Source organism: Sebastes umbrosus, chromosome 7 (genome assembly GCF_015220745.1).
Source record: "Sebastes umbrosus isolate fSebUmb1 chromosome 7, fSebUmb1.pri, whole genome shotgun sequence".
Classification (NCBI taxonomy): Eukaryota; Metazoa; Chordata; class Actinopteri; order Perciformes; family Sebastidae; genus Sebastes; species Sebastes umbrosus.
This window is the reverse complement of record NC_051275.1, coordinates 572388-592793: the sequence shown is the minus strand read 5'-3', so window position 1 is coordinate 592793 and position 20406 is coordinate 572388. Positions and strand designations below refer to the sequence as shown.

Here is a 20406-nt window from a genome sequence, read left to right as displayed (position 1 = left end):
CAGAGGGGGACGGGACATCTAGCAACTGCTGCCATCATTCTTGGTTCATTTGAGGACATCGCATCACTCCTCGCACATATTAATGCTACAAGGAGCCATGGAGCAGAAATACGTATGGAGGCTATCGGGCTGTTACGGGAGGTGTCAGAGCAAAGTTTTGTGTTCATCGCTCATCTTGTTCACGAGGTATTGTGTGAATTTTAAGGCTGTAATGCATTTTGCTGTGCTGTTAGAATGCTGTTAGACCACCCCGTTATACAGGTCTTTGACCGCAGTGAAAATTCTACCTGAGAGACTAAATCTCAACAAATATGGATTGAAGCAGAATATTTCATTAGATAAAAACATGATGTAAAAACATCTATTTTTTTTTTCAATAAATTTTGACTTTTGGGCTGAGGACTGAGGCGATTAGAGAGAGGAGGACGGAGCGCTGGCTGTGTGTGTAGAAGGTGGGAGGTTGATTCTGAAAATTAATAATACTAATGAAAATGTTAGCGTTGATCCAGAATGCTGCAGCACATGTACTGGCAAGAACTAGAAAAAGAGATCATATTACTCCTGAATTAGCTTCTCTGCACTGGCTCCCTGTAAAATCAAGAATAGAATTTAAAATCGTCCTCCTCACCTACAAAGCGCTAAACGGTCAGGCCCCATCATATCTTAAAGAGCTCATAGTACCCTATTACCCACTAGAGCACTGCGCTCCCAGAATGCAGCAGGGTTACTTGAGGTTCCTAGAGTCTCCAAAAGTAGAATGAGAGTCCCGAGCTACAGAGACTGTATTTCAGTGCCTTGGTTCACGTACTTGGAGAGATGGAGTTGTGCTTTAGTTAGCGCAACACCTTGCTGGCAACTGCACTGAAACGGCTGGACCCAGAAGGAGAGACCTTTTTGGATGCAGCGACAATAAAGCCAATCATGGACTAAACGCAACCTGCAGTTGTGGAATCCGAATGCATTGTTGCAAAACAGTACATCTCCAAACTCAAAAATAACAGCTAAGAAAAGTGGAGTGTTAAAAGGCTCCTGTCAGAAGAGCACAGAGTACTCAAGGCCATGCCGAGTGTGTCGTTGGCTCTTAAACTTTGTGTCACATTGGGTGCCTCTATCGCCATGTGCGAAAACTCATTCTCCACATTAAAGAATGTTTTAACCGACAACAGACGTGCAATGTTGCACAGTCGCAAGAGTCAGCTAGTGCAGCTAGCTTTTGAGCGGGATCTCACTCGGAAATTTCGGAACGAATGGAAAGAAGTTGTGTTGAGGAGATTCTGCACCCACAGTCGGAGACTCCAGCTGTTCTAATGGTGAGTTAATAAATACACTCATTCACCTTGATAAAATGTCTCTTAGTAGGCTACTCTGTGAGTGGTATTATTTGCACTTTTGTGATTAGGGCTATGTTTCTGGATGAGCGCGCATATGGTTGTAATTGCATACCGGTTCTTGATGTGGCTTAAAGATGTTGTTGTTTATCCTTTAATGAGTTGTGTAACCGGTGAAAGTGGCCCAATGTTAATGCAAAAACATTTATACAACAAGTGACACTATGTAGATGAGCGCCTGTGCCTCTCTGTCATATTATTTCTTTCATGAAACATGATGTGAAGGTGGCCCAATGTATAGGTTTATTAAATGCAAAACATTTAATGGATTTCCCGCTCTCCCCCTTTGTTTTTGTGGAGGTAATAGCCTGTGTATGCGTGCGTGCACGCCTGTGCGCATAAGTGACAGTTTGTATATGCCTCGTGTATAATTAACATTCATTATACGCTTAATAAAGGCTTAAAAAAAAGCCCCCCCCCCGTCAGAGTTGATTGCCCGTCCGTTCCTAAAGCCGTGGGCACACTGCCCGCTTCAGGCTCGCGTGACGGCAGCGTCGCGTCGTGGCTGCGTGATGCCCACCTAGGGTGTTCACACTAGATGCGAGTTAGCTGCCTGTCGGGAGCGTGTCAGCTACCTGTCAGCTGTGTTTCTGATGCTGCTGTCAGCCCTTTCTTTCTGCATAGAGTTTGCCTTTTAATGGCCATTTAACTTCATGATAAATATAATCTATATTTATTTTAAACAGAGAAAGGTTCAGAAACGTGTGGTAATTAGTAAATAATAGTAATAATCCACAATTAAAACTCCGTACTGTATTCATTAATGATGCTTTCCAAGTCACTGCTTGTTCCACATCACTGTCCTGCACATATTTCAGAATAAAAGCCTCGTGTTAACAAATGAAGGAATTCTGTGCAAAGAAAACCCGCTTTAGGGCTTTTATTTCTAAATGAAAGCAGGAAGTGTTGATTTAAACCCCAAACGTTATCAATTCTTGGAGGTCTCAAAGTGACTGTGTGTTCCACAGCACTGCCTGCTCATATTTCAGAATAAAAGCCTCGTGTTAACAAATGAAGGGATTCTGACTATAGAAAAAACGCCTGAGGGCTTTTATTTTGAAATGAAAGCAGGAAGTGTTGATTTAAAAACAAGTTTACTTAACTTAACTTTTTTTTTTTTTCATCTCCGTAACATATTCTACAGATAAACCTCGAAACTGTAGTAAAGTCTTGCTGGTATGAAGTTAATATACAGTCACTAGATCACTTTCACTGTCTGTGACATATTCTACAGATGTCTAGACACGGAAACTGTAGTGAAGTCTTGCTTGTATGATGTTAATATACAGTCACTAGATCCCTTTCACTGTCTGTGACATATTCTACAGATAGAGACATGTAAACTGTAGTGAAGTCTTGCTTGTATGATGTTAATATACAGTCAATAGATCCCTTTCACTGTCTGTGACATATTCTACAGATGTCTAGACATGGAAACTGTATTATGTAGCTGATATGATGTCCATATACTGTCAATAGATCACCTTCACTGTCTGTTGCTGCTGGGACACGCAGCTGAGACGCGAGAGGCTCGCGTGTAAAATAGGCGACCCTTCTATTCTATAAAATAGACGCGTGACGCGCGTGAGACGCGCGTCTCATGCGGGCAGTGTGTCCACTCTAACCTGTTAACATGGACGCCGAAATAAAAAACAACACGCCACGCGAGACTCACGCGAGCCTGATGCGGGCAGTGTGTCCACCACTTAAGGCTCTGGCGCTGACCCTGGCTGTTCATCTTCACTGTACAAACGTAGGAGTGTTAAGCCCAACCATGTAGGTCTTCCCTAAACCTAACTGTGCTGGTTTGATGCCTAATCCTACAGTGAGGCCCAGCAGGGGCGTGACAGAGCGGCGGTACAAGGAGCTGGGATGAAAACGTATTGTATAATATGTGTATGTACAGTAGTAGCTTCCTATCAAGGGTGTAGAGAACCATTTTTAAATATTCTATGATTCACTGTAAATCATCACATTGAACAGTATGAGGTCCTACTCTGTGACCACCTTAGTTAGAGGCTCTGTGTTTCAGGGTGTCTGCTAGCGTTTACTCTACATTCTGAATTAAATACATGAGAATAAGAGACAACAACAACAAATAAAAAGAGAAAATACTTTAATAATCAAATTCTCTGTCTTTATTATTGATTAATCATGACTGATTGATTGGGGAAGATGGTAGATCAGCAGCCCTGGTCCCCCTGCAGGTCCATTTTACAGATTAATGTGTGCCAACCGGCCCCGGTCTCCCCTGCAGGTCCGTATTGCAGATTAATGTGTTCCAACTGGCCCCGGTCTCCCCTGCAGTTCCGTATTACAGATCAATGTGTGCCAACCGGCCCCGGTCTCCCCTGCAGGTCCGTATTACAGACTAATGTGTGCCAACCGGCCCCGGTCTCCCCTGCAGGTCCGTATTACAGACTAATGTGTGCCAACCGGCCCGGTCTCCCCTGCAGGTCCATATTACAGATTAATGTGTGCCAACCGGCCCCGGTCTCCCCATCACATGTCACTCACGTGACAATTCAACACTGAAATTAATGATTTGATTTAATTAACGTAGTTTATTTAAAATGCAGAGCAAGAAATACAATCTGCGGAGTCTCCGGTAGGCTTCGCTGTTACCGTGCGCCCATGCGCGGGACCCGGCCCCGTCGTGAGCGCGCAGCAGCAGCAGCAGTTGTAGAGCAGAGAGCGCGCGGAGCGGAGCGGCCCGCCAGTCAGTCAGTCAGTCAGTCAGTCAGTCAGTCGGTACCGGAGCGGCTCTGCTGGTGTGGATGCTACCGAGCAGGACGGACTTTTCCTCCGGGATATTCAGCAGCATGGCTGGGTGAGTCCCGCGGCTCGAGCCGCAGTCTCAGCTGAGATACCGGAGCAAAGTTGGAGGTGTGCGGACGAACGTGCGGTGTGAATGCGGGGAGCGGGAGCGGGGTTAGGGGTCCACAGCCGGGGATGCGTTTTCATTGCTAGATTTGCAAGAGCTCGTGAGGCGAGCTGGGTGACCCAGTCCGACTCCCGGATCACCTGCTGTAATAACGGTCCGTTATCGGTGTGCTGCAGCGGTGCGGCTCCGCAGCTCTAACCGAGCTCAGGATGGAGGGAGACCCGCTGATGAGCGGCGGGCTGCGGGGCGACATGGGACCACATGGGACCACATGGGACCACTGAGAGTCCGGTCCCCGCTGCAGCCATCCGGACCGAACCAGGCTCCACTTGTCATCGCTTTACAAGCTGCAGTATTAAACACACTGGGCTATCCAGTGGTGGGAGATCCGTGTCCTCCGTGTCCTCCGTGTCCTCCGTGTGGAGAGGACAGGTGCAGCCCTGCTTATCGATCACACATCAGATAGCCATCGCTACACCAACTTCACTGTCTGCTTTCTCTAGAAGCAGCCTGATGAAGCAGGCAGGCCTGCTGTGTCCCTCCAGGACGCTGCCGATACACTGGTACATCCTCCACACAGCTGATCATTGTTATTATTAGTATTAATATTAGTATTAGTATTATTACTATTATTCCTGGATGTTCCCTGTCCCAGTGAGGAGTCCTGCAGGCTCAGTGTCTCATGGCAGTGCAGTCATGTTAAGAGAGAGAGAGAGAGAGTGAGAGTGTGTGTGTTGCTGCAGACTGACAGCTGGTCTGAAGTGTCCTGTGGGCCATTTACTGAGAACAGGTGTTCTGTAGCCGCCATAGAGGTGCTGCTGCTGGTGCTGCTGCTGGTGGTGCTGCTGCTCCATCAGGGTGGAGCTCATTTGAACGGAGCATCCACTCTCTCTATACCTGTTTACCACACACACACACACACACACACACACACATGCACACCTGTGTACCACATGCACACACATACCTGTGCACTCACATCTGTTACTGAGTGTGTGGATGCTTCCTCCTCTCACCTCTTATCTCTACACCTCCTCCTCACCTCTTATCTCTATACCTCCTCCTCTCTCTCCTCCTCCTCACCTCTTATCTCTACACCTCCTCCTCTCTCTCCTCCTCCTCACCTCTTATCTCTACACCTCCTCCTCTCTCTCCTCCTCACCTCTTATCTCTACACCTCCTCCTCTCTCTCCTCCTCACCTCTTATCTCTACACCTCCTCCTCTCTCTCCTCCTCACCTCTTATCTCTACACCTCCTCCTCTATCTCCTCCTCACCTCTTATCTCTATACCTCCTCCTCTCTCTCCTCCTCACCTCTTATCTCTACACCTCCTCCTCTCTCTCCTCCTCACCTCTTATATCTACACCTCCTCCTCTCTCTACTCCTCCTCACCTCTTATCCCTACACCTCCTCCTCTCTCTCCTCCTCACCTCTCATCCCTACACCTCCTCCTCTCTCTCCTCCTCACCTCTTATCCCTACACCTCCTCCTCTCTCTCCTCCTCACCTCTTATCTCTACACCTCCTCCTCTCTCTCCCTCCTCCTCAACTCTTATCCCTACACCTCCTCATCATCTCCACAGACTAAGGCCCTGTTCAGACCTGGTACTAACATGCGTCCTGGGTGATCCGATCACAGGAGGACAGCTCTATCAGATCACTCAGACCACATTCAGAGCTGGTCTGCCTCGCAGCATAGAAACGGCCTCTGTGCTCTACTCTATCATTGTCTGTATTTTATGAAATAGATCTCATCTATAGGCTACATATCTGCAGACTATCAGACGGGGAACAGGAGCATTATTATCAGACTGACGGAGATGTGTCGGTGTTTTTGTTCTGCTGCTCTGCACAGATCTGTTCTCTCTCCTCCCCGGCTCTCTGAAGCTCTGTATGCTGCTGTTGCCTGGTGAAGGCGGCGGTGTCCCCGAGGACCGCCGGTACAATAACCTTTTATTTTGATTAATAAAATGTAGCAGAACTCATGAATATGTAGGATATGATTCCTGACATTCCTGTTGTATTGCGTCACAACGTCTGCTGTGTCAGCCGTGTGTATACTATGTGTTTATTTGCATATAGAGCGGGGAAGTGAGATTGGATCACACTCAGTTCGTCACTGGAGACACATGTGGAGACGCATTCTAATACCAGGTGTGAACAGACGTTCTTAAAGCTGTCCACTTGTGATGGGATCACTGAGTGCGCATGTTAATGCCAGGTGTGAACGGGGCCAGACTGGAGCTCAGTGTGGCCTACAGTAAACTGCCATGTTATTGTGTATTGCTGTAGCCAGTAGCGTTAGCTTTCTTGTTGCTGTGTAGTTAGTGACTAACGTGGAAGATGCTCCCGAACCTCCAGTTGCTGATTATTAGACAGAAACCGAAGAAATTGCATTCTAAGAAATTCCGTCATGTAGACTGCGTTTTCCTGTATGGTTGGCTGGAAAACTAACCTCCCTCGCCTGGCACATTAGGAAATGAGCTTGTTTGCATTTAGAATATTCATTTTCTGTGAATGTTGCAGCTATGATATTAGGATACTTCACTCATATTTGATGTGAGATATGCAGAGCTGAAGTGAAGCCTCATTCAACAGAATATAATGACACAAATCAGTGAAAATCCAGCTTTGGAACGTTGTTCAATACTATTTCCTGTTGTTCTCTCCAAAGATAAATAAAACAATCCAATATCATTGTTTATTTAATATTTCTGTGTTTAGCAGCCTAATGCAAGCTACGAGTCCAGAGGCTAGCCTGGCAACACATTCTCACTCCCAACTCATCAAATACTGGCTAACGTTAAGCACACAACCCACGCACTGAATTAGTCCTTAAAAATACAGAAGTCCCTGATTTATGTATGGGGGGTGGGGGAGGTCAACTTAGTCCTAAGGGCTTGCAATGCACCGGTGGAAACCTCTTGCCGAAGTGGCTTGGTAAGTCACATTGGCGATATAATGTATTCACCATTTCTATGGATGAAAACCATTTATTTTCCAGTGTACCTGGTAACTGTCCTCGTACGGTCTCGCCACCGTCGGCGGTCATGTTTATATGTTGCTGTTGCCTTTGTGAACGCCCCGATGGTTGAGGGCTGCCTGCTCGCTGTGGGACGAGTTTTGGTCCGGTTGTTCTTTGTGGAGGGAGTCGGTGGCAGACTAGCGTAATCAGTTGGATGGTGAGTTTTAAGATGGGAGCGGAGATTTATGGTGTTTCCATCTTTAGTCCCGAGTTGTTTGTTGCATAGTTTTCAAATCACTTGGTTCACATTCTCTGGCTCTCCTTTTTGGTTGGGTTTAAAACCAGAGAAATGCCAAATAGGTGCATTTATATTCTTTTTGCTAACGAGAGCGGACGCCTTTCCTGCTGGAGTTAGGGCTACGTGGCTAATTACATAGGCTACAGCGTCAGACGTATGCTACATATTGTTACTTTTTTTTAATACGCTACAACAATGGGGAGAATCATAGAGAAAAAAAGAGACTGAATGTAGCGCAAAATTCACGAGTGTTGCATAAGCGAATATCGTTCTGTTATCGTGGACACATGAGGGCCATTATCGTGGCCAACCAATATGCTGTTGAACGATAATCTCGTCATATCGCCCGAGCCTCCTGTAATGTAAATATGATGTAAATATAATGTAAATGTAACCCAGTTCCCCCCCCCGGGGATCAATAAAGTGTTTCTGATTGAGTAATGCTCCGTCATCAGACTCTGACCGGATCATCATTCCTGAACTGAACTGCAGCTTGTGTTGGTTCATATGGAGCAGGTACAACGGACTGACTGAAAGACACACATGTGAAGGCCCATGGTAGCGAAGCTCACATCACTTTGACCATCTGCTTTAATTCGGTATCGTCTACGATGGAGTGTGGTCGCACACGCAGCGATAAACACTCTTCTATCAGTAGTTATTACTTAGGCACGGTGTGGATCTGCAGTTGGAGGCTGCCTGAACGCTGTGGAGAGAAGAACTCGCCCTCCAGTCGGTTTTTGTTTCCGTCCGCTAATCAACACATCCTGGTGATGCCATTGTAAATCAGATGTTTGAAGTGTATCCAGATATACCCGACTTTAGTTTAACAGTGTCGACATACAGTTTGACACAAATCCTTGTCCATTGAGCTGGATTAACTCGGCGAACGGGGCTAAACCACCGAGCATACAGCGCTCATACAGCTGTTAGAGAAAAACGGGTGCGCTGCCAAAACTATCCGGGTAAAACTCAAGCCCCAGAATTTCTGTTCTGCGTATGCTAGTAGTCGACATAAACTGCTGTTTGGGTACCGAAAGGATGTCGCGGACCGAACCAAACGTCCTGTACCGAACGGTTAAATACAATTAAAAGTACTGTTACACGCCTAACGCTAATTCAAGCAAAGGATCCATCATGTTGGTGTTCTACTGAGCACTGGCTCAGAGCGTCTAATATTACCACGGCATGAAATGACACAAAAAAAAACATAACGATAACACGCAAAGTAAGAAGAAATTGCCGTGTTTTCATGTGGCGTATATATATGTATGTATATATATGTATGTATATATATATATACATACATATATATATTGTGAGACCAGGCTGGGTGAAAGTAAAACAGACGTATCAACAGGCATGCTACACCAGAGCTTTGCTATTAGCTAATTTAGGCTAATTATTTGGTGTGACTACAAGGCTAGCAACAGGGCTAACCATCTAGGACTAATGTGTGACATCTATTCATCCATCTCTGCTGACATTACAGGAATGTGAATTAGCATCTCTATCCAACAATCTACAACAGTGAAAGTCAAACGTTTGATCTGCTAATGGACTTTAATGTGGTTGTTTTTTATTGGATTTATTTTCATAGTTTAGTTTCCCCATCCTTCCAGTCTCTGTGAAATATTCAAACTGTAGACATCATGTTTATATGGCTGCTGCATTTCATCAAAAATGTCAAACCCATACATGTGTGTGCATGATTTTACACCGACATCCACCCGACGTATCTGATATCTTTGGAAACATTGGGATTCATTTCCATTTAAAATCAAGTTGTGTTGGTTTGACCACTAAGCGAGAAGCCAGTGTTGGATGTGTCGGGGCTGAAGAGGCTAGCCTCGATAGATTACATCGTACCTACTTCCATGTATAGCTGTTACAGAATGGGATTGAGTCTCATGGCTACACCCTCCTGCGGTTGCACGTAGCCTATCTGGATTCTGAATGCATCGCTGCAGATAACGTGTGCAGAGGAGCTGCTCGCAGTGGCTGACCTCCCTGCCGAGCACGCTGACCTCCACATGGAAGAGGAGAAGGGGGAGGGGGAGGGGAGATGGAGGCCCTCCCTCCGTTCGTTTTGTTCTCCTTCTCCCTGAGTGCCTTGCTCCACAGGCTGCTTGCTTGAAAATGGCATCGCTGCATCCCCTCCTCCTCCTCATCCTCCACCTCCACCATCCCCCCCCTCGCTTTTCCTTCATCTCTGGTCCCCCGAGGCAATGTGAGCGTCTGTTCGTGCCAAATGCCAGCACTCTGCCCCCCCCCCCCCCGTGTGTATGAGAGACGGAGGGAGAGAGTTGGGGAATTTCTTTGGTTCCCCCTCTTCATCCAGGCTGGGGGGTTGGGTTAGTGCTGGTGCTTCATTCCCAAATGGCAAATGGCTGGTGTGTGTGTGTGTGTGCGTGCGTGCGTGCGTGCGTGTGTGTGAACGGAGCTACTATTGTTGTCAGCGACTCCTGGAATGCTGTTGAATGATGCTTGTGTCGACCCAGATGCCCAGGAGTCTCGTCTGTCTGTGTTTGGTCCTTCTTCTGCTGTCGTGTCTGGTCTCTCAGTCTGGTCTCTCAGCCTGGTCTCTCAGTCTGGTCTCTCAGCCTGGTCTCTCAGTCTGGTCTCTCAGTCTGGTCTCTCAGTCTGGTCACTCAGTCTGGTCTCTCAGTCTGGTCACTCATTCTGGTCTCTCAGTCTGGTCTCGCAGTCTGGTCACTCAGTCTGGTCACTCAATCTTGTCTCTCAGCCTGGTCTCTCAGTCTGGTCTCTCAGTCTGGTCTCTCAGCCTGGTCTCTCAGCCTGGTCTCTCAGCCTGGTCTCTCAGTCTGGTCTCTCAGTCTGGTGTCTCAGTCTGGTCTCTCAGTCTGGTCACTCAGTCTGGTCTCGCAGTCTGGTCACTCAATCTTGTCTCTCAGTCTGGTCTCTCAGTCTGGTCTCTCAGTCTGGTCTCTCAGCCTGGTCTCTCAGTCTGGTCTCTCAGTCTGGTGTCTCAGTCTGGTCTCTCAGTCTGGTCTCTTAGTCTGGTCTCTCAGCCTGTTCTCTCAGTCTGGTCCCTCAGTCTGGTCTCTCAGTCTGGTCTCTCAGTCTGGTCTCTCAGTCTGGTCACTCAGTCTGGTCTCTCAGTCTGGTCTCGCAGTCTGGTCTCTCAGTCTGGTCCCTCAGTCTGGTCACTCAGTGTGGTCTCTCAGTCTGGTCACTCATTCTGGTCTCTCAGTCTTGTCTCTCAGTCTGGTGTCTCAGTCTGGTCTCTCAGTCTGGTGTCTCAGTCTGGTCTCTCAGTCTGGTCACTCAGTCTGGTCTCGCAGTCTGGTCTCGCAGTCTGGTCACTCAGTCTGGTCACTCAGTCTTGTCTCTCAGCCTGGTCACTCATTCTGGTCTCTCAGTCTTGTCTCTCATTCTGGTCTCTCAGTCTTGTCTCTCAGCCTGGTCTCTCAGTCTGGTCTCTCAGTCTGGTCTCTCAGCCTGGTCTCTCAGTCTGGTCTCTCAGTCTGGTGTCTCAGTCTGGTCTCTCAGTCTGGTCTCTCAGTCTGGTCTCTAAACCTGGTCTCTCAGTCTGGTCTCTCAGTCTGGTCTCTCAGTCTGATCTCTAAACCTGGTCTCTCAGTCTGGTCTCTCACTACTCTCAACACGCCGTCTGCATGTGGATAAAGAGCCAAACACAATGTCTTGCATCTGGAAAGCTAATATTCTGGATTTGGCCTTGTGTGTAAGACCATTTCAAGGTGCTGTATCAGTTTACCATCAATACATCATGTCAACATTCATTTTGATCCATTAACATGAGCTCGTTGTCTGGTGGACTCGTTGTCTGGTGGCAGGTCAGATTTAGAGGGAAATCTACTTTTAACTGTACGTCACAAAATGGGAGGAAGGTGTTCTTCTCCCCAGAGCTGTTCTTCTTCTCAGAGCTGTTCTTCACCCCAGAGCTGTTCTTCTTCTCAGAGCTGTTCTTCTTCTCAGAGCTGTTCTTCTCCCCAGAGCTGTTCTTCTTCTCAGAGCTGTTCTTCTCAGAGCTGTTCTTCTCAGAGCTGTTCTTCTTCTCAGAGCTGTTCTTCTCCCCAGAGCTGTTCTTCTTCTCAGAGCTGTTCTTCTTCTCAGAGCTGTTCTTCTCCCCAGAGCTGTTCTTCTTCTCAGAGCTGTTCTTCTCCTCAGAGCTGTTCTTCTCCCCAGAGCTGTTCTTCTTCTCAGAGCTGTTCTTCTCAGAGCTGTTCTTCTCCCTAGAGCTGTTCTTCTTCTCAGAGCTGTTCTTCTCAGAGCTGTTCTTCTTCTCAGAGCTGTTCTTCTCCCTAGAGCTGTTCTTCTTCTCAGAGCTGTTCTTCTTCTCAGAGCTGTTCTTCTCAGAGCTGTTCTTCTCCCTAGAGCTGTTCTTCTTCTCAGAGCTGTTCTTCTCAGAGCTGTTCTTCTTCTCAGAGCTGTTCTTCTTCTCAGAGCTGTTCTTCTCCCTAGAGCTGTTCTTCTTCTCAGAGCTGTTCTTCTCCCCAGAGCTGTTCTTCTCAGAGCTGTTCTTGAGACTCTAGTTGGACTGAAAGTCGGTTAGGTGACTGACACTTCTTCTCTTCTTCCAGTGGGGCTGGAAATAGGACAGTGGCGTGAATCGTCGCGGGGCCGCGTGTCAGCAAGCTTTGCTGCTGCCGGTGTGGGGGGTGTACATAGAAAATAATAGCGGATGCATACTGAAACACCAACAGGTTGTGGCTCCGTACTCCATACTGGATGCATACTGAAACACCAACGGGTCGAGGCTCCGTACTCCGTACTAGATGCATACTGAAACACCAACGGGTCGTGGCTCCGTACTACATACTGGATTTATACTGAAACACTGGCAGGTTGTGGCTCCGCATTCCGTACTAGATGCATACTGAAACACCGGCAGGTCGTGGCTCCGTACTAGATGCATACTGAAACACCGGCAGGTCGTGGCTCCGTACTGGATGCATACTGAAACACTGGCAGGTCGTGGCCCCGTACTCCATACTGGATGCATACTGAAACACCGGCAGGTCGTGGCTCCGTACTAGATGCATACTGAAACACCGGCAGGTCGTGGCTCCGTACTCCGTACTGGATGCATACTGAAACACCGGCAAGTTGTGGCCCCGTACTCCGTACTGGATGCATACTGAAACACTGGCAGGTCGTGGCTCCGTACTAGATGCATACTGAAACACCGGCAGGTCATGGCCCCGTACTCCGTACTGGATGCATACTGAAACACCGGCAGTTCGTGGCTTCGTACTGGATGCATACTGAAACACCGGCAGGTCATGGCTCCGTACTGGATGCATACTGAAACACCGGCAGTACAGAACTAGTCACGGCTGTGAAGCTAACATTTTTAACCCCTGCTTGCATGAACAACACTTTTACTGCGGCTCATTTGTGGCTTTCACTTCATTTGCACTTTCATGTTGGTTCCAGGCTCAGCTGTTTGCTAACAGGAAGTGTGAACACATGACGGCGTGAGTGACAGGAGGAGCTCATATATTTCAGTACACATAGTCAGACACCTTGGATGAGCTGTTGCATGCTTCCACATGTTTTCTGGTGCTCAGCTAGCTCATCAGCAAATGTAACCAATTATCTATAAGTAACACTTCTATCAGGTGCAGTTTGAGGTGGCGTTAACTCGCGTGTATACACGCTTCCTCTTGGCTTTGTGAATATTGGGAATTTGAAAAGTTAAACTCTTTGAGTGATATACAGTATGTTGTCCTGTGAGGAATAAAAGGTGTTAATTGCCTGTACAGTTCCTGTTGAGCATTTTGGTATTGTCCCTGTTCATTCCCAACACCTTTGTGTCCCATCAGCACCTGCTTTGTGCTTTGATTTTACACATATGTGATTTCCAGAGGCTGAAATAGTGGCCATTTTACAATCATATTTGCTGCAGTCCTTGCTTTTTGTCTTTTTGAGTAAAAGCTGTAGCCAGAATAGTTTCCCTCTCCTCTCCTACGCCGTGGCTCACCTGACCATGAGCCAAACCTGGAAATGAAGCTCTGAATCCACCAGGTTCAAATGAATTACTGCATCGGCCTTCAGAAGGTGCCCCTTTTCTATGGCAGCTGTCTAATCAGCCAGCAGAATAATTCACAGTAAGCTCTTTGTCATGTTAAATCATGTCCACCGCTATTCATTTACTGTGTCAGATTAGCTGACACGGTGCCAGGAGTCCCCTTCAACGTCCACATGCACAGAAAGAGAGATGAAGCTCTGCCAGTGTGTGCAGAAAACATCAATTAAACATTCCTTTCCCCCGAGCCACAGTGGCTGCTGACACGTCATTACTGCTGAATAATTGTGCTTCTGCTGATATAATTGGAGAATCATTATTTAAACAGGCATGTGTTTGGAGACTGTGAGGTAACCTGCTCCTCCACCCACCTGTGTTATCCCCCTAAGGTGGAGGTCCAGATCCAGCAGAGCTCCACCTGTCTGTCTGTGTAGGATGTGAGCAGAGGGCACAGCTCCTGTTCTGCTATGCACACAACTAGAGAGCAGTTTAGGGATCATGTAACTGGCCCGGAGGTGTGTCTAATTGGGCCCAAAATCCAGCTCCAAGTCATCAACGAGCAGGAATGTGAGCGGGAGGCAGCATGTGGACACGGTGGGACGAGAGCTGGGGTCACATTGTCACTACCCAGATATTAGACAGACCCGCATCACTTCCTCTTGTTATTGTTTTACATCCTATGAGTTCTTTATTTCTTTTGTTTATTACTGTTGCAGTGGCCCATTAAAGTTCACTTCTGGTAACGTTAGACACCCAGACAGAGTGCAGTATGTTGGGGGGTTGGGGGTGTCTCTAGTGCCCCTACATACTCCTTCATGCCTGCCATGTGTGCCTGGCACTCAGTGCTGCCAGAGCAGATGGGTATTGAGCCCGTGTGTGGTGGGTTAGTGTTGGCATGAGAGCCGGCCGCTTGTATAGCTGCAGACCAGAGATGTCAACCAGAGAACCTGCCCTGCACCAACACATTACTGTTTTAGCATTTCAGTTTGACTCTAGCAGCACACAGAACAGGACTGTTCCAGCTGCAGTGACTGGAGAGAGTGCTTTCTGATGCTTATGACTACATTTGGTGACTTGATAGGTGCTCTTGTCCACTAATGATGTCCGCCCATACAGTCAACGTGGTCCATTTGGACTGTAAGCGGACTTCTGAATTGACATCACTTGGACCCCCGCAGTTAAGCAGACGCAGAAAGCATAATTTAAGCTTCAGGGCAGAGTATTGAACCTCAGTATGCCAGGGTTCATGTACTGAACGTTGGCATTGATGGTCTGGTCAGATTTATCACTGTTTGCTTATTCTTTGATCACCAATTTGATTTGATTTGCCATTTTTTGCCAGTATTTTATTAATTCCTAGTTCTTGTAGAAATGAAACTTGAGCTTTCGAAGGGTTTTGTCTGTAGGTTTCTATTTCTCAAAGTAAACATCAGTAAAATGTTGATTAATCTGCCAATTATATTCATGATTAATTGATTATTGTTTGGTCTGTAATATGCCAGAAAATTGTGGGAAAAAAACGTCAATCACAATTTTTCAGAGCCTGAGGTGACATCTACAAATGATTTGTTTTTATCCAACCAAGCAGGTGAAGTCAGTGGAAGAAAGTAACCAGACCCACGAAGCAATAGAGGAGTTGCCTATGATGCGTACTGTAGCCTGGCTCATACTGGGTTTTAGAAGCTGATGCTGATATGTGACCCGCTCTATCAAAATGAGTCGGATGTCGCGGCAGCGCATTCTTGTAAAAACACGTTTTTTTTATGAAAAAGTGTGTTTTGAGTTTTTGTTTTTTTATGCGTTTCTGAATAAATAAAGTCTCAGCTTTAATACAAAGTAAGAATCAATGTAAAATTCAAATGATAAGTCTAGTTTTGAAGCTCTTAAACATAACGTTGTCGTAAAGTTTTTACCGGAAGTCCGCTGTATTGACTCGGCTCAATAGAGTTGATTGACAGATTGTGGTTGACAGAGGAGATAGCTGGCTTGACAAGATGAAATCACGTGAGGAAAACATCGCTCGACTTTTAAATTAAATTCCTGTTAGAGGTGCTACATCTGACGACAACTGGACCGACTTAAATTCAGATTATTTCACCGCACCGGGTGATGAGGACAGCGGGTGCGCCGGGTCGGGTCGGACGCCCTGCTAACGCTAGTGGCTAGGCTAGCTCTCAATCCGCTGATCAGGACGGAGAAAGTGAGTTGGAGGAAGGCGAGGAAGAAGATATTCCACTCATGGCTGAGCCGATGATGACACACAGTGTCTCTGATTAAAGTTATTAAATCAGGACAGTGTTAAAGAGACTGAGATCGCCCGGCTGGGAGTACCAGTGTAGCTGCAAACTGTAAAACAGCGCCGCTCTCTACACCGGAGGAGATGGAGAGAAGACGCGATCAAATGAAAGAAATGACTAATGGTAAGTTCTGATAGTTTAACTACACTACCCTTGTTTTATCTGTTTGTTTTAAAGACTTTTAAAATCACTAGAGCAGGCTAAGAAGCATTAATAGCAGCTACTAATGTGTGTGTCAGTGTGTGTAGTCTATAGGTGCCTGTTTGTCTCAGGTGTGTCTCTCTGGTGGTCTGTCTCAGGTGTGTCTCTGAGGTGTCTGTCTGTCTCAGGTGTGTCTCTCTTGGGGGATATCATTTTAAATAGCAAAAGAAATAGCTTAACATATAGTAAAATGATATGTTGTATATTAATCTGACATCACATGGTGAATAGGCTATGTTAATTAATATAGGGCTGTATTTATATGATAATGATCAGGCCTCATTCAACAATGATTCAACATGATTTAGTCAGCCTAAAATCTTTGAGATGACTTGATTTTTCACTTTATGCTTTTCACTTTATGTCATTTTGTAGATGAGAAACATCTGGATCTCCTTGAGAAGATCAGCTCCCATATGACCCTGTGAAAGGACGCAGTGAGCTCCAGGAGAAGCCAGCAGAATGTGCACAGGCAACACATTTCATAGTCTTTCTATTATGTCTATATTTCTATTATATATTATATTATATAATATTGTACATACATAATATGTACATAATATTTGTTCATATGTTATCCATTTTCTAGTATGTTTTTTTATTGTTTGGATATGGACTTGTAAGTTTGTGCATGTACCTGTGTGCACATGGCTCCATATTTAATATTTTTAATTGTGTATTCTTCATATAATTATTATTATATTGAAATAAACATATATACTATATATTATATCATATGTACAGTATATTTTTTTTTATATTTTATCAATTTTATTCCATACATTTTGGATTCTTTTCTACATGGACTTCTAGCCCTATCTACTGTACTGCTTGTGGTCATACGCGTGCACGTGGCCACGTGCACATCACGTGCTCGTGACTATGTGCACATGTATGCATGAAGGTATGTGTAGGCAAAATTATGAAATGTTGGTTGTCACTTTTGACCAAGAAATATTGTGTTCATTTAGACTTGAGTCTTAATAAATGTGTTTTAATCAATGCAAAAAATGGCTGAATATGAATTCTTATCTTTAATGCCCTTTTTCTCAAAAGTAATGTTTCATGACAGTCGAACTTTGAAAGAGCATATCTCATTGAATATTTGTCGTAGAAAGATAATCTTGGTATTGCCATAAAGCTGTGACTTTCCTCTTTACAGTCAGACAGATAACTCAAAATGTGTTTCGGGGTCAATGTGACTCATAATGATGGAGCAGGTCACATATCATATATGACATTTGAGAGTTTAAAGAGTTATCAATGTTTTTACATAAATGCATAACATAAACAGTTTTGATAAATATCTCTTAAATTTGTTTCTTATAGAATAGTGACCAAAATATGCAGTGAGGGCGACATTTACAGTGTGAAAATCAGCTTCTCTGGTGGATTACATAGTTATTATAATGGAGACACTGTTTCTACATGACCTCAAACATGTAAATCCACTTTGTATTGTTATACATTGAACATATCACAGCACACAGTGAAATTTAGCTGCTGCATTTAAGCCATTCTAGGATATCAGGAGCAGTGGGCAGCTCCTACAGCGCCCGGGGAGCAGCTTGGGGGTCTGGTGCCTTGCTCAAGGGCACCTTTGCAGCTACCAGTCCACACTCCGTACTTGGTCTGTGCGGGGACTTGAACCAGCGACCCTCCACAGGTCTCCAGACTAACTTTTACCAAGACTGACCAGTTGTACCAGTGGGCCTAACTTCTTCATTTAGGTGAACCCAAACATTTTACTTTACCTTTTGGTGCCACAATAATACATTTGAAGGGTTTTGTCAGTTCCCATAGGCCTACAGTAGAGATGTCACTATACCAGACATTTAGTAGCTGGTACCAATACCAGTGAAATCCCACCATTCTCTATAGTAATTGGTAAAACACAAAAGTCAAACAGTGTACTTCAACATCCACTCCTTTATTCCTGTTGTTATACTGGTTTTTGTTATGAAGTTAAACAGGTCATAATTCTCTCTATTATCTACTTTATATTACTGTGAAAACATCTCCTTCAAACAACTGGATTTATTCAAGTTTCTCACCAAAACCTACATTTTACACATCATGATAACATTATAATGTACCTTGGACTAATACTCCTATTTACTGATTAGGAACACTTCCTGAAGGCATCCTAGTTTCAACACAGATCTGTTGTTCACAATGTAGCATGATCAGGGAAACAATAGGGTGGGTCACCTGGACGCGTCCATAGTGAGTGTAACAGTCTCCCTACGATGCCGTCAGGTATCCACACCTTCACATATTGGTGTCAGAGCAGCGTGATGTCAGGAATGTGTAGAGAGTGAGTGGTAGAGTGACAGAGAGAGAGATGCTCTACAGAGCAGATCAGCTGTTTGATCGTCGGAGCAGAGAAGCGGTTAGATTAGCGCTAAAGTTGTCTCGTGTTGTTAAATGTTACCGTGTCACACAAACACACAGTCACACTTTTTGTCCTTCCCACGCCGTGGTCAGGTTTAAGCCTCTTACGGGGACCGGGGAGACAGGGGGTGGAGCGGTTACCTCCGCCGGTGATGGCTGTCTTGGCTGGACCGTTCAGGGCCGAGCACAGGTGGAACGGAAAACAGTCACTAGTTCTCTTCATGTTGAATTACTGCTATGTGTTATGGTTGTGATGTGAGGAGTAGTCTACAGGGCGCGGTTTGACACACACACACGCACACACACACCCGCACACAAACAGACACACACACACGCGCACGTGCACACGCACGCGCGCGCGCACACACACACAGACAGACAGACAGACAGATGTGACCGGTGCTCCGGTGCGCTCCACTCTATTAAACTTGAGTGTTTAAGAACCCTCAACTAAAAATGTCATATGCTTACAATACAGCATTATACGATAATGAAATGGGCCGAGTGCCATGGAGTAGTTCAGTTTAATGATTCCATGACCTGTCATGTAGCGCCGTACCCATGGAACCCTTGGAGTAGTAAAACTGAGCCCAACACCACCACATTAGTAATGACCCATGCACTGGATTGGCCTACTGTTAGTGTCTACTGTTACTGTCTACTGTTAGTGTCTACTGTTACTGTCTACTGTTAGTGTCTACTGTTAGTGTCTACTGTTAGTCACAGTGGGATTCTAGTCCTGACCCATCAGCCTGTTTTAGAACAGTAGTTTGACTGATTCACAGTCATGCATCAGACACATCAGAGAGCACAAGGTCGCACCAAACCTCAGCTCCAGTTCTGCTGTTCTCCTGAGCCTTCCCTAGTATTTGAGAGAAACGTATTCCTGTAATAAGTTTGGCTGCTCGGTGGTGTGTTGTCCTCTGAAATGATTCTGATAGGCCAGTGAAATGGAAAAGTCCAGAAGAACAGTCGCCTGTCAGTGGAGTAAGTCTCTCTGTGGCATCATTTACTGGCTAGCAGAGACTCTCATCAGCCACTCATTGAGATGAAAACAGAGAAAACACAGGTCTTCATATTTCTGCCTTCAGAAAGAGGTTGGATTTGGGTGCAGAGCTGTGGTGCAGAGGCAGAGCCGCCGCTGACTTTAACAGATGGACGGTGCGACGTCGTTGGTCGGCTTGGTGATACAGTGCGGGCCAAACTGCTTGTGACTTTGCCTGTTTTTCTTGTGAGCAGAGCTGTTTGTCAGCACCGACCTCTCAATCAGTTTCTGGTCTGTTCACCAATCGGCCGGGCCCTGCAGCGACCGGACGCCTTCCTGCCTTTGATAGATGTTGTTGTTCAGAGCGAGAGACCTTGTCGGCAGGAAATGGGAAAATTCTGTGTTTAAATCGGAGCACGGTGGTGTTTTGGGGATCGATAGCTCATTAGGGGAGCACTTGATGGGCTTTGGTGTGGAAGGTAACTCAGCTGTGAACTGAGATGTAAACTCAGGCGCTCCCTTTGTCTTTCACTTCTCGACAAAATGTGAAAAAAACAAACAAACAGTTGCATTGATTGTTGAAGCATGCTTTCTCTGCACTTAACCACAATGGAAGATGGCACAGGAGTTAATTGGTGTGTGTGTGTGTTTGTGTGTGCCAATGGAGTGCTCAGACCAAACCTGCCTAGGCAGCTCTTTTCAGTTTGAGTGTTGAGTTAGCTAGAGGCGTGTGTGTGTGTGTGTGCATGGGTGTGTGTGAGAGAAAGAGCAGTTCACTGTCCTGGTGTTGACCTTTCACTGACTGTAATGTTTCCAACCAAGTGGCTGCAAGAAGTGTGTGATGGTCCATATATATGTATATATATACTGTATATGTATGTATGTGTATATATATATATATATATATATATATATATAAAATACATCATTCTGATCTGTCCATCTGAGGGGTGTGTGGGGGGGAGGGTGAGAGGGCATTGA

At 45.8% G+C, this 20406-nt stretch overlaps 1 protein-coding gene and 1 long non-coding RNA gene across 6 annotated transcripts in view; one reads left to right on the top strand and one right to left on the bottom strand.

The window, feature by feature from the left end:
* Positions 1–2984: 2984 nt before the first annotated feature.
* On the bottom strand, positions 2985–19226 carry LOC119490948. The gene is made up of 3 exons (XR_005207510.1): positions 19216–19226; positions 14551–14561; positions 2985–3100 (listed from the first exon to the last, which is right to left on the bottom strand). It is a non-coding gene; the product is annotated as an uncharacterized LOC119490948 (long non-coding RNA).
* Positions 4064–20406, top strand: part of fat3a (FAT atypical cadherin 3a) — a 242315-nt gene continuing 225972 nt past the window's right edge. For 4 of the 5 annotated variants that reach the window (XM_037774476.1, XM_037774472.1, XM_037774473.1 and 1 more), the window contains exon 1: positions 4065–4218. The gene's annotated coding sequence lies outside the window, so the exon portion shown is untranslated. Of the gene's footprint in view, positions 4219–20406 lie in introns of all 5 variants that reach the window. The other variant, XR_005207505.1, reaches the window with a different exon arrangement.